Source organism: Ananas comosus, linkage group 12 (genome assembly GCF_001540865.1).
Source record: "Ananas comosus cultivar F153 linkage group 12, ASM154086v1, whole genome shotgun sequence".
Classification (NCBI taxonomy): domain Eukaryota; kingdom Viridiplantae; phylum Streptophyta; class Magnoliopsida; order Poales; family Bromeliaceae; genus Ananas; species Ananas comosus.
In genome coordinates, this window is record NC_033632.1 from 5,368,144 (window position 1) to 5,382,502 (window position 14,359).

Sequence of the window (14,359 nt, forward strand, 5' to 3'; positions counted from 1 at the left end):
AGTATTAAATGTTGTTTGTGGATAAATATTTGGGCCACTTATTTGCAATTTGGTACTTTGAATGAATCTATTTCTTATATTCATTCAATGATTTGAATGTAATACATTTTCAATGAATATGCATTACAATCCCTGCAAATATTAAATATTTTGGTAAAAATATTTAAAAGCCTATCCATCCATCTACACATCATTTTCAGTTATTCCTTCTTTTTTAAATTAAAAGAGCATCATTCTTTCATGTTTAATTAAAAGAGCATCTTGTAGTTTAAGGCATATAATAGCTAAAAAAAAATGATGGTTTTCAAAATTATATATGGCGTAGTAGTTATTCTAGAAAAGGATGGTTTTCAAAATTATATATAGCGTAGTAGTTATTACTAGAGTATTGGATTACAAAAATATTATTTAATAGAATTTCAGTTATAAAAATATTTTTTTTTCTATATTTACAAATAGTTTGAGAATAGCGTGTTTTCATAAGGATAAACTTTACGGGTGACAACTGATAGTATTTAAGTAGGTTAAAAATATTTTTCTCCAAAAAAAGTTGTTAAAAATAGTAATTCTACTTTATTCTCAGAGATAAAAAATTTAGTTCAATACTAGTTTCAATCGTTTGTTAAGACATACGATAAATTTTTGAATAATTCATAAATGAGATAAGAAAAGAGACTAAATAATAACCCCACATCGTCACTAGCAAAATCCAAAGGAAAGCACTACAAGAGAATTAAGTTATAGCTTCATATTTTTGGAACACTTTTGTATAAATGTTCGTCCAAAATTTTTTTAAAAAAATATACCTACTAAAGCCCAAATATAAGGCCCAGCCCACTTAAAAATATATTAACCTGCTTGACCCAACCACCCAACCTAATCAGCCCAAAGAAAAAACCGATCTCTACCTCGTCTCCCCTCTCTCCGACCCCTAAAACCGTAGACGTAGATCCCCTCGCTCTCCTCCTCCGCCGCCGCCGTCGCAGCCGATGAGGGAGGGATCCGGCGGCCAGAGTTCAGCTGTGAGGATCGCACGGAAACCGTAAAGGTCTATGATCGTCATGTATCCCTCCGCCACAAGTCGCCGGAGGAGTGGGCGCCAAACGTCGAGGCGGCGGCGGGCAGGAGGAGTCCGGCGTCCGCCTCCTGGCTGTGCTCGCGGTGGCGCTGAAGGTGCAAAAGGAGGAGATGAAGAAGAAGGTGAGATCGATCAGTGCTAGGGTTTCTTGTTCATGAGGATTTAGGGTTAATCTCTTGTGAGAATCCCTTTGTGCGTGAATCGCTTTGCTTGGTATCGTATAAATTAAGGCTTATAGATGATCTTTGATTAAGCTTTTGGAATTGCTCTAGTGCTTGTTTAATTTACACAGTCCTCTTTAAGCTCTTAGCCATTGTTATAATGGCATTACGTTGAGAACCTTGATTGGGGATTTGTTGAAATTAACAGCCCTGTTAAAAAAAAGCGTTTAAAACAGTCAAAATTTAATAGAATCACTCTTAAATTTAACAGCTGTTTGTGATGTCTTCTAGAATATGTATTAGCGCGATTCATAACAAAAAGGGAACCTGGCATTGCTCTAGTGATGCAAGTTCAGAGGAAAGGTAAGCTTATCAAGTACCAGTCAATAGCTGTTTTAACTGTTAGTTGTCTGACAATATTTAGAGATAATATATCTGAGAATTGACAATTTTATCAGTCGATGTCTTACAGCAGCCTCTTGTTATTAGGCATGTTTTGATCACTATATCTTTATGTATGATACATAGTCATCATAATTTTATTTCTCTCATTCTTGTGCACTGTGGCTCAGTTTCTTGTGGACTGTTCAGGTTTTTCTAATGTATTGTGCAATGATTGAGCCAAATATATCAAGTATGATCCGTTGTTTCTCATTTATACTTCTACTTTATTACTTGACCTGGAAAATATTTTTAACATTAATCATTCTAAGAATTTAATTCTAGCTAGAGTGAATGGTAGTCATATCTTTTACTCTTTATTCCTTGATCTGTTTTTGTCACAACTGCACCCTAATTATAGTAAACAGAGGAAATGTCAAAGCTAGATGTTGGCAGTATGTTTCAATTTGCATTGTAGCGTTTTGACTTCTGTTAAGTGTTAAAATCTATGATTCAAATTTAAATGCTTTACAGATGGGAAGTTAGTTCTTGTGCGATGGACTCTCTGTACGATCTAAACCTCATATCAAAAGTAGTTCCAATGTTTTTGGACAACTCCAAGGTGTGGCACTAAATACTGTCAACAAGTATGAAACTAGAAAAGAGAGGGGTGGCTCACGTGGAAGGAGTCAGCAGATTTGATCTCAAAGAAAATAGCATGTACTCAAATGTACTCCTAATAAATCACACTGCAAGTCCTCTGGCATGGTAAAATTTATTGTTATTATTTCATTAATAACCTTTCATTCTTTCTACTTGTCAGATTTAATATCTAGGATGCATTTCTTTTGCTCGTAAATATCAAAATCGATGAAATATGGACAAATTTGCTAGGTGAATGTTTGTAACATCAAGTGCTAGTCTTGATCATGATAACCATCCAGTTTTATGGAGTGCAAGGATAGAGCCAATCACAGCTCTGTTTTGCTGCCACACTCCTTTGCCAACCAAAGCAGCTGAAAGAGTGCAAAATGTGGCAGATAAAGTATGTCTTCTTCAGCTTTTTCTTTTTTTCCCCCTTTAATTTCATGCCTGTTGAAAGTGTGACTTTCTCTCTTGTCCTGGAATATATGCGGATTATTCTTCCAGCTGTTGTCAGTTGTTTCTTGTTTTTGATTTGGAACTTTTGATTATCCAGCTCTTCCAATTTTCATGATAGACAGGATGTACACTTCTGTCATGATAAATAAGATGTACTCCCATCGGATTTCTTCTATAATCCGCATCTTTCAAATGTCAAACAACCTCTTTACATTTTAAGCCCTATCATCCAACTAGAGTTGTTGTTTCAATTGCTTTCTTGAGTAGTCAATGCTAGGTGATCTTGGTCGATTTTAATAGGCACTTGATTTGGGTGATCTTGGTCTCTCTTTCCATCTACCTTTCCATGAGTAGGAATCTTATTTGTTTCCTATCGAATTGGCACACAAAAAATGAGCTAAATAATTTAACTTGCTATCAGCATTAAGCTGTTCCTGATCTCATCTATTTGAGGAAAAGAAGCTTGTATTAGCACTTGAGCTACATCCGTATAATCCGAATAATTAATTAGAGTAACTTGCTCACAGTATAAAACCTGTAACTTGCCTGTTAGTTCGTTCAACATAGACATGTAGTATTGGTAATAACATGCAGCACAGTTACTCTTTTAGGCACTTGATTTGGCATATAGGCCTAGATTTTTAAACCCATGTTGATAACTAAGTCAAGTTGCGGGCCTTAGTTAAGCAACTCCTACACAGCTTACGAACTGACTGAATTAGGCTTGTCTTAAAGTTATGCGGTATAATTAAGAGGTTTGAGTGACCATAACATGCTTAGTGTTATAGTTTATATTGTTTGCGTATTTATGCGTACATGGTCATGTTATTCGTGCAAAATGCTCTTTTTGTGTCTGGTTCGTAAATATTAATGTTAACTTTCACCTACTGAAGCACGACAGAGTTCTACAAATGGCCTTTCTTTTTTGATGCAATTACTTTGATTTTCGTTCATATATATATATATATATATATAACTAGGCTGGAATACTATTAATAGCACCAAGCTATTGGTGCTATTAGTTTTTTAGCCACGGGATTGAGAAATTTGTGGTTAGGATGATGTGGGCCCCCTAGGGTTGAGTGGGTGGTTGGTTGATAGTATAATGTAACGGGTAAAAATAATTAAAGGGTTAAATCTAACGGTGAAAAACTCGATAGCACCAAGCTCTTGGTGCTATTGATAGTATCCAAGTCCCGACTCTATATATATATATATATATATATATATACTATACATATATATATATAATATAATATATATAATAGCTAGGTTGGTATACTATCGGTAGCACGAAGGCCTCCGTGCTACCAAGTTATTTTCAATGATACCGCTTCTAAATCGACGATCGGCTCTGTTAGACTTGATCTACACTATTGAAAGTATTTGGAAACTAAATTTCATACTTTTTCGGTATCATTTACCTATCAAACAAGTAGTCTAAAAATGAACGGCTGAAAATAAAAATCTCATAAAAAATAATGATAGAAGACTTGAATTTAAGATCAGAGATACTGATCTTACTCTAAATAGTAAAAAGAATTTTCTATAAAAATTTTATCAGATTTGCATTATTTTACATCGTTAAATTTACAAATGCATCACATCTACCATTAAGTCAATTTTGAGACCTTTTGATTACTAGCCAAATGATGTCGAAAAATTATGAAATTTAGTTTCCAAATATTTTTAATAGTGTAGATCAAGTCTAACACAGCCGATTGTCGATTTGGAAGCCGCATCATTGAAAACAACTTGGTTGCACGGAAGCCTTCATGCTACCAATAGTATACCAGCCTAGCTCTATATATATAATATATTATAGAATATATATATAGGAGTAGGACACTGTGCTATTAGGAGCACAGCAGTCTTGTGCTCAAAGTTTAACGCACAGCAGCCCTTGCCCACTCTTTGTTTATACTTATGGTTATCCTTTTAAATTCTTTTTAAGAAATTTCTTCTTCTTTTTTTACCCTGTATTTTTCTACATTTTTCATTCTTTTTACTCTACTATCTCCTACTCCCTTGTTTTTCTTCTATATATATATATTATATGATATATATTATATGTATATGTATATATATATATGTATATGTATATATATATATGTGTATATATATATATATATATATATATTATATATGTATATGTATATATATATATGTATATATATATATGTATATGATATATATATATATGTATATGTATATATATGTATATATATATATATATAATATGTATATATATATATATATATATATATATATATTAAGTCGCGCTAGGTATGCTTATGGAAGTACGGAGCCTCCGTGCTTCCACTTTGTTTTCGATGTTCGGACTTTCGAATCGACGATCGGCTCCGTTAGACTTTATCTAGAATATTTGAAGTATCTAGAAAATAAATTTGCGATTTTTCGATATCGTGCTATGCATCGATGTGTCGCTAAAATTCAACGGCTGAAAATAAAAATCTTACAAAATATGATGATATGACATTAAAATTTTAGATCAAAGTTATTGATCTTGTTTTATATGGTATAAAGAAGTTTCTATCAAAATTTCATGTGATTTGGATATTTCTACACCGTTAAACTTGCAACCGGCTCACCACGGCCGTTAAAATTATTGATTTTGAGCCCCTTCGATCACTAGGCAAATGATATCGAAAAATCGCAAAATTTATTTTCTAGGTACTTCAAATACTCTAGATCAACTCTAACGGAGCCGATCGTCGATTCGAAAGTCCGAACATTGAAAACAATTTGGAAGCACGGAGGCCTCCGTGCTTCCATAAGCAGACCAGCACAACTCTATATATATATATATATATATATACCAAAATGCATATGTTTCTATATGTATAAAGAGAAACAAAGAAGGTACCAGGATTGTTTCCATATGTATATGTTAGGAGGTGAACTCCTATCTGACCCTCTACTATGTATTTGATATTGTACTTTCTTCATCACTACCGTGTGAACTTAAGGTTGCTATCTTATGGGTTTTTCTATGATATTCTTTTGTTTTCTTTATTGTACTATTCTTCCTTTCATTCTCTTCAATTCTTTTTTTACTATATATGTGGCGAAATACTGGTGGTGTATATATTCTTTACCTATTCTATAACTGTTCAAAGTCAAGATGATAGGAGTAAACAAAAAGATCCAAAATGTATAGTTTGCTACTCTGCTTTTACTTCTCTCCTATTTTTTTCATATTCTTAAGCTGACTTTCTCCAAAAAATAATGATCTATTAGGCATATCTCTCCTCTTACTTGCCTTTTCTCCTAAGCTTTTCCTGTATCCTTTACACACAATTATGTATATTTTTTATTATATTTGGGAGGGCAAAATGTGGAGAGGAGGAGGCGAAGCAATGGAATCACGGGCGATCGACACGTATCCGATACCAAAGTCTCGATTCATGTCTTGCTATTTTATCGATTGATTATTGATTTGCTCATTCTTTAGACACTGTTTGCCTTAGTTTTTTAAATTACAGCTTCTTTGAATTTCTCTATTCGTGATGACTACGGACTGATTGTTTCTCACCCTGTTTGGTGTTTAGGATTTGGTCTGTATACAATGCTGAAATTACTGCTTTCTACTCCGCATTTTCTAAGATGATGGCAAGAGAGGTTTAAACAAAAAGCTTGCTGCTACGGGAATACTACTATATTTTCCTACCTTTGTTGTTGCCAGGTCTTGCCTTTTCATTTGCACACTTTGTCTTCCTGCCCTTATCAATTCTTTTCCTACTCTCTTTGCAACTACACAGACGATGATGGGAATAGCAATAAAAATGATAAAAAAAACATAGTACTTTCATTCCAGTTTCAACTGTAGATTATTCTATACTTTGGTTTGTTGACAAATATTTAACGGACAGGCCAATGCAAAAACACAAGCATGTATGCTGTCATTTCTTCTTTTTTTTTTCTGTACTGTTTCTTTCGCCGCCTTACTTGACTGTTTCTTTTGCTGCCTTACTTGATGGAGATGCATGGTGGAAAAACATCATTGCTCCCTTCCTTTTGCCTTATTTGCTTATGAACTGATAAGAATATTTGCCTAGCACTCTCCGTGGCGACAAAAATATGTGATGGTGATCACCTACCTGAGTCTCTGAGCTCCTATCTAGCTCTGCATTGTTTTATGGGTTTGTGAGTGAATCTCTGATGTAGACGACTATATATCGTGGTGAAAGGGAAGCCAAGGGGTTGGCGGTGCAAAATAAAAGCACATATGCTATTTAAAACTTCCAACCGATGTTTTCTTATACATTATTATTTCGGCGGCTTTCTTCTGTTCCTCTAGCGGTGCTTTTTGTTTTTTTTTTTTATATAACATCTCTTTATATTGATTCTTCCTGAATTTCATTCTTGCTACTCTATTTGCTATGAATAGAGTATACATTGGATTTTTTCTAATTTGGTTGCATGTGAGGTTTGTTTGGAACTTCACAATGAAACTTTATATGGCAAAAGACTATTCGTGCCTTTTATTGAATTTCGTCGATTTTGGGGGTGTTGCTGCTGCAATGTTTTACAGAGTTTATCTTTCGGTGTCGCTTTTCCCTTCTCTTTTTTATCATGTCTTCTCCTGTTATTTTTACCTACTTTCTGTCTCTTGCTAACTATATTGTACTCAGATAAATACAAATCCTGTTGGTATTTGCGTTGGCAATTCTATTAATTTTAACACTTTTGACGGTTGGATTTAATTGTAATGAAATCTAGAGACTAGGGACTTGGTTGCAAAAAAAAGTCAGTAATCAAATTTGAAAAATAGTGCAAAGGTTGAGGACCAATGTTGTAATTAACCCTACTACTATATGCTAACTAGAATAGTCGACAATAGAATATAAGTAATTTCTACCGATGGTACTATGATATACCATGCGGGTTATTAAAAAAAAGAACAATTGTGTAGTTTGTGAATCATTTTGTGGGGGCAATTTTACAAAAAGAATAAGTAATATATATAGGAATCACAGTTCATTTCTTTTCTTTTTTTTTTACCCGGTTTTCTTTGTTCGTCTCTCTGCTCATTATGAATGTAACGTTTTTTTTTCTATTGTTTGCATTTGAGCTTAGCTTAGAATTGAATGATTAAATTATGCATGCAGCAAGTTGTTGTGCAAATAAAAGTCAGATAATATCCCAAATTTATTGGTGCATAATAATAAGAGTAGTGATGTCAACGGATCGGGTTTGGATCGGATTTTCAAAAATCCGAACCCAAACCTGAAAACCAAATTAAAACCCGAACATAGACCCGAACATTGCGAGTTTTAAAAATTCATACCTATATCCGTATCCCACCAAAAATTCGAAATCCGAACCCGAACCCAAACTCTGCAGGTTTTAAAAATCCATACCGTTGGATGAAAGGGATAAAAAATTACTAAATATTTATATTATATATATGAATAAAAATAAATTATGTATATATATAATTTATTTGGGTCGAGTTCGGGTTCGGGTCGGGTAAATACAAAATCCATACCCGTATCCATTTCCGTCGGATTTAATTTTCTATACTTATAACCGAATTCATACCCGTTTAGCTCGGGTAAATCCGCCCCGTTCGGGTTCGGGTTCGGATAATATTTGGGGCATCCATACCCATTGACATCCCTAAATAAGAGAACCCATAAGGTTTATGAGGGTTGTAAACAATTAGAATGTGAAATTATTTCTGTTTACTGAAATAGTAACAAATCTACCCATTTTGATTGATAATAAGGAAGTAGTTTAGTTGATTACATGGTAATTTCTTAGTAGGTGTTTGCAGTGGATAACATCTCAGTATATCAAACTTGCGAGATCTATCATCATATTCTTTTGTTGGGATTAAATGGACATAACGACAGTGCATAGAGAAATTAGAAAGAAACGGAAGATTATTCTCGATCACCGAATAATAGGCAGGAACTCCTAATTACCGAGCACATAAATAGTGGTGTTCATGAAGTACCCTGTAACTACAATAGCGATTACAGTGGAACAGCTAGCAGAGGTGGTTATTTTATAGTATCTAGGGTGCCAACAGAAATAAATGGAGCAGGCACTTCTCGGGTTGCAACTCAACGTGTTGAGCAATTTTATTTAGGATTACCGAAATATCACCTCCGCCAACGTAATTGCGCCGCTGCTGCTGAGGGTGCGATAGAGGTGAGGGCGACGGCAGTGTGATTGTTGTGGCGGAGGGCGCAGCAGAGCCACCACACGAGGGACGAGGAGGTTTGGTTTGACGAGGAATGGGGGAGGGTGATGGAGTGGGGAAATTAGGGGTTCGAGGGTGACATGTCGTCTCCAACACGGTAAGTTCTTAGATACTCTTGCTCTAATATCATACAGCTAATTACTCTAAAAATATTTAGCTATTAGATAATGATACTTTACTCTTCAAGCATGATTCATGAATATCAGATGCGACGAATAAATTCTCACCAGAGTAATCTTCTAGCCTTACATTGTTACTTTTGATTAGATAAATTCTCACCGGTTTTGTAAGTTGAGAATTAACTCATCCAACATAGGTTAACGCTTCAAATCTTCAATGTTTGAGTTGCATAGAGCTCTATATATCAATCCCTTTGTCTTTTGTAGTTGGAATCTGCAGAGTGCTTACATTGATGGTTGTCCTTATTCATCTCATTGTTTTTCCATCAACTTTTTTTTTTTTTTGGGTGTCATCCATCTTTAGTTCTAAATTACGTAGGTTTCATATTTTAAATCTTGCTAATCATTGTTTTACTACTTTGCAACATACTTTTTTCTGTATAAACCCTTTTTGTCTTTCCTTTGATATGAATATTTCAGTTATAATATAATTGTATTTTGTTTGTCATATGCTTATCTTTGTTGGTTGATTGCTATGTTTAAGACTATTAAGTTATTCATTTGAATTCATGCATGCCATTGTAATTTTTTCTCTTTCTTCATCTGACAAATTCATAATAGTTTGAGTAATGCATTTTGGTAAGCATTAATTTCAGTGATAATGCCATGACTTGCTACCGCTCTATAGGGTACAACTCAAGTAAATATTCTTCAATGTTCTTACTGAGGATTGAGACACAGTTTGTTGACTTAAACTAACAGAAGGAACTATTGCTGAATTCCTCCCTCCAATGTTCTGCTGCCTTTTTGGTTGGTAATTGTTGTCACTGTTTGTTTCCTGTTTAGCTCGAAGTTGACTGTTTAAAAGGATAGGTTTATGCACTTTGGAAATGATCATGTATTAGGCTTCCACAATGACTAGGCTTCAGCAATTAATTCAAGTTGTTGTCTCGTCGTGGTGTTGTTTTGTGAAAATTGGGTGCTTATATGTGAGTAAATGGCGTAGATTAAAATTTAAATTTCTTCAACTGTTTGCGTGCACCAATAGCTGAAATCTGAAACTTCTACTATTGCTTCTGCTATTACTTTTTTTTTTAGCTCTTTATTATTGCGATTATTTTTCTTAATCTGCGCCAAATAAACAAAATTAGTATTGTTATCCATACTTTTTCCTTTTTTCCTAAATAGATTGGGTTGGCTATCTAAACTGATTTTTTTATTTTACTTAAAATATTTTTATAAAAAAATATAATTTCATTTCATTCTTTAATTTATCTTTAATTTTTAATTATTCAATATAAAGATAAATAATATTTAAAAATATTAATGTATAATAAAAAAAATAATAATATTAATAATTTTAATAATTTACTGTTATACTGGCTTTTCGCCGCATCGCGCGGGGCCGTGCGCCCCTTAACTAGTAAACTAATAAAAGGCTATAATATGGATAATTTATTCCTTCGCACTTTTATGTGCAGTGGTTCTCTTTCTAAACGACTTTATTTGAGGTACGAGTTGGCGTTTGCCTTGGTAGGCATCAGATTCCACCATTTCCAGTTTTTACTAATGTGTGTACAAAATAATATATACACGTACAGTACTCTTTTCTATTGAAACCGCGTAGCAATTCTTGAACCACACAATTTAAATCGTGATGTGGACACAATCCGGTAGTGAAAATAGTAAAAAGTTTTGTCCGAATACATGAGCATCTTATTTAATATATTCTTTTGATTTATCTAAAAAGTATATAATATTTACTGGATAAGGTGTGAAACCAAATGTCTAGACTAAAATATCATATTCGATCATTAAGTCATTTTTTAAATAACATAAATTATTTTATTAATAAAATATATTTTTCTATCAAATAATAAATTCATAAGAAAGTTTTCAATCCAAATAAATTATTTTGGCATTCAAAAAAGGCCTTCGATAACATTTATATTAAAGCCTTTAATTAGGTCAGTCAAAAATTACTTGTCAAGTCTTATATATAAAAAACTTAGACATTTATTTGTATACATGCACACATAAATATGTAAATACATATGTACATATCTGTAATAATTTTTATTTGCATCCAACAGTAAAACGAAGGTAAACATGTTTATAAATGTCGGACTATGAATTATTTTGATTCTACTGTCTAATTTTTAAAATTTCAATATTATTACTTAACTTTTTATTTATTTGATTTGAGCTAGTTGATAACACTTTTATCTTAACATTTGCATGCCTTATTTATCTTTATTTGCTTGATTAGCACATTTTAATTATATAATTTATGTGACTATAATTTTATTAAAACAAGTTATAAACCAAAATTTTTTATTGGAAGAACCATTTAAATGAAACAAATTAAAAAGTTATTATCAAGATTTAAATTTTAAAAGATTGAATACTCTTGATCAAAATTTACATGTTTACTTGAAATAAAATATATTCATGAACATTAGTAATGTCATATATAATCGTGTCCTCCGTGATCAAGCCATTTTTTGAGTTTCGAACAACTCAATTGATCGAGTTAACCTAGTTTGACCGAGTTTGACTTCAAATCTAGGGCAACCGTACGTGTGCCCTTATCAAATTTGGTTGAAATCTATGCCGATTTCACGTCGACTCTTAATGGTCAAATCGAAAGTGGGAGAGAAACCGCGTAGTAAGCCTAAAATTGATATTAAATGATAATAATAATAAATTCTCAGCTCATGATAAATCACCTTTTAAAGCCAATATATTTGCAAGAAATCCATATTTATTAAAGTTTCAACCCTAAAGTAACATCTATAAATCTAGCTAGCAAACTCTTTATTAATTACATACTTTTACCACATATGTATTTTCCAAAGTCCACGTACTTCTCAAACATATATATGTAGCGTAGGAGTAGAAAATAAGCATATTTCACCATCTCAATCACTGTGATAAGGGAAAAGACGTAGAAAAAAGTTTGAGCATCCGTTTGGTTCGGAATTAAGGAGTGGAATAACTTCTTAACCCCGAAATTATTTCCAAACACCCAATTTGGAGGGTGGGGTTAGCTAACCCCACCACAAATGGGCTATCTTGGGATAGCGTATTTAGGGTGGGGTAGCTAACCCCACTCCACCTCACTACTCCAACCAAACAAAATATTATTTTATCCACTATCCTTCTTATCTCATCTATTCAAACTAAACATTATTTTACCTATACCTGGATTAAACTCAATTCTCAACCAAACATAAAATTACTCTAACCCCTCAATTCTGAACTTAACTCTATATCGGGAATAACAAGTTTTTACTTAACCCCGAAACAAACGGTGGCTCAGAGTTTATTCCAATACCTTTTTTGCGCTTCCCTATTGCCGGACATATAGCTGGTTTCTGCAGATCTCTTTAATAGGTACGAGCCCCTCTTCGTGGTTGCCCCTTCCTGGGTATTGGGTTCGCTGGCGATCCGATGTCATCAGCGCGTGGAAATCGGTTGTCCGCGGCTTCTCTAATTGGCTCGTTTGTTGATGCACGCCTCTCGTGATCTTGGTTGATCCTTCCTCGGTTCGCCTGCGATCCAACAACATCGACGCTGGGACGAAGTCTATGATCTTGGTTCATCCGTGATGTGACGTCTGCATCTTGACCTCCGTTCTTTGCGCTGTCGTCTTTCTTGTGAGCTTTCTTTATCGGAGTAGAGGAGGGCATGTAGTCTGCTGCTGTGCTGCTGATGGGATAATCCGGATCAGCTTTCGCCTCTTGTTTGACCTTTTCACTCTTTTTGTCAGCTTCTTCTCTTGCAGTATCAAACTTTCCAGGTTCCTGAGGTGAGGGCTTATTATCACCTGCTGCGCCTGGTGTTTTCACTCCATTCATCGCCGAGCTCGGAGGTCCGTTCATTGCCGGGCTTGGAAGTTGTCCCGAAGCTGGCGGCACTTGCACGGTGTGGCTGCTTGGCGGCTTGGCCTCCGGTTGGCTGGCAGGAGTTCCATCATCAGCGTCATCACCCCCACAACAGAGGAACTTCAGACACATACTAGTGTAATACCTCTCTCTCTCTCTCTCTCTCTCTCTCTACCCAAGTTAAGGGAGTTTTGAGGTTAGTATTATGATATTAAAGCGTTTAATTATGGATAAGAACGGGTGGCATATATGCACCATAATGCTTTGCGTGGAATCTAATTCTGCGTTAGCTTCGTCTTAAAGCTGGTAAACCGCGTTGAAAGTCAGTCTCCCATTAATGAGATGCCCTAATGATTGAGTCATAAAGCCAATGATTATTATTTGATTACATATTTACTCGGTTGGTAGGGCTGTCAATAAGCTCATGTTGGCTGTCAATAAGCTAAACATGAGCGAGCTGGCCAAACCTAGTACGAGCCAACTCATTAAAATATCGAGTCAAAAAATTTAAATGTGTATAAGCAGTCCGTGGATTTGAACTCATAATCGTTCGTTAATAAACGAGGTGAACGCGAGTTGACTCACAAATAACAAGTTAAAAAAGATTAGAAAAAAAATATATATAGAAAATAAACTTCTGAAATTTTATCTATTAAATTTTGATCAGACGGTTGAAATTTTATATATAATGAATCTTTTTATAATTGAGTTAGGCTTTATATCTAGGTTGGACTAAAAATTAAATAATAAAAATATGTATTATATATATATAATAATTAAGTTATATAAATATAAAATATATGTATTTGTGTTGTTACCAACTCGAACACAAGCGAGCTAACTCTAGCTCGTGTTAGGCTCGTTTATTAAACGAGCTGAAAAATTCACCTCATATTCGGCTTGTTTACTACACGAACGATTCATTCTCAAACTCTTTTCGAACAGAACATGACTTGGCTCGGGAATAGCGAGCTGAATTACTACCCCTAACGGTAGGGGTTGGGAATAATTAAGAGACAAAAATTAGGCCGATTTACCAAATTAGCTATTTGAGGAAAAAGTTTATAATGCACCTGTTATGGTGCTGATATAGCATTCTCAATTAATCAGATTGTTTTTCTTAATTAGTTCATCCATTCCATGATTATTAGTAAAATATTTTTATTATATTTTTCTCTAAAAAATTGATATGGTATAATTAATTACATAGTAGACTTCCTCCTATTTGAAAATGTGGGATCGACTTTGAGGTAGAAATATAGGGGCAAATTGGGAAGGCATTTGAAATTTATATTTTTTAAAAATTATTATCTAATTCAAAATATTTTTTAGACTCATTAACTCAAAAGTAACAACTTTTATAAAAATAAAAAATATATAATCTTAACTCAAAATATATA

At 34.0% G+C, this 14,359-nt stretch overlaps 2 long non-coding RNA genes across 2 annotated transcripts; both read left to right on the top strand.

Moving 5' to 3' along the window:
• On the top strand, positions 859–7,035 carry LOC109718765. Its single transcript, XR_002218512.1, has 4 exons — positions 859–1,200; positions 2,155–2,388; positions 2,515–2,665; positions 6,294–7,035. It is a non-coding gene; the product is annotated as an uncharacterized LOC109718765 (long non-coding RNA).
• On the top strand, positions 8,163–10,100 carry LOC109718104. Its single transcript, XR_002218377.1, has 2 exons — positions 8,163–9,050; positions 9,761–10,100. It is a non-coding gene; the product is annotated as an uncharacterized LOC109718104 (long non-coding RNA).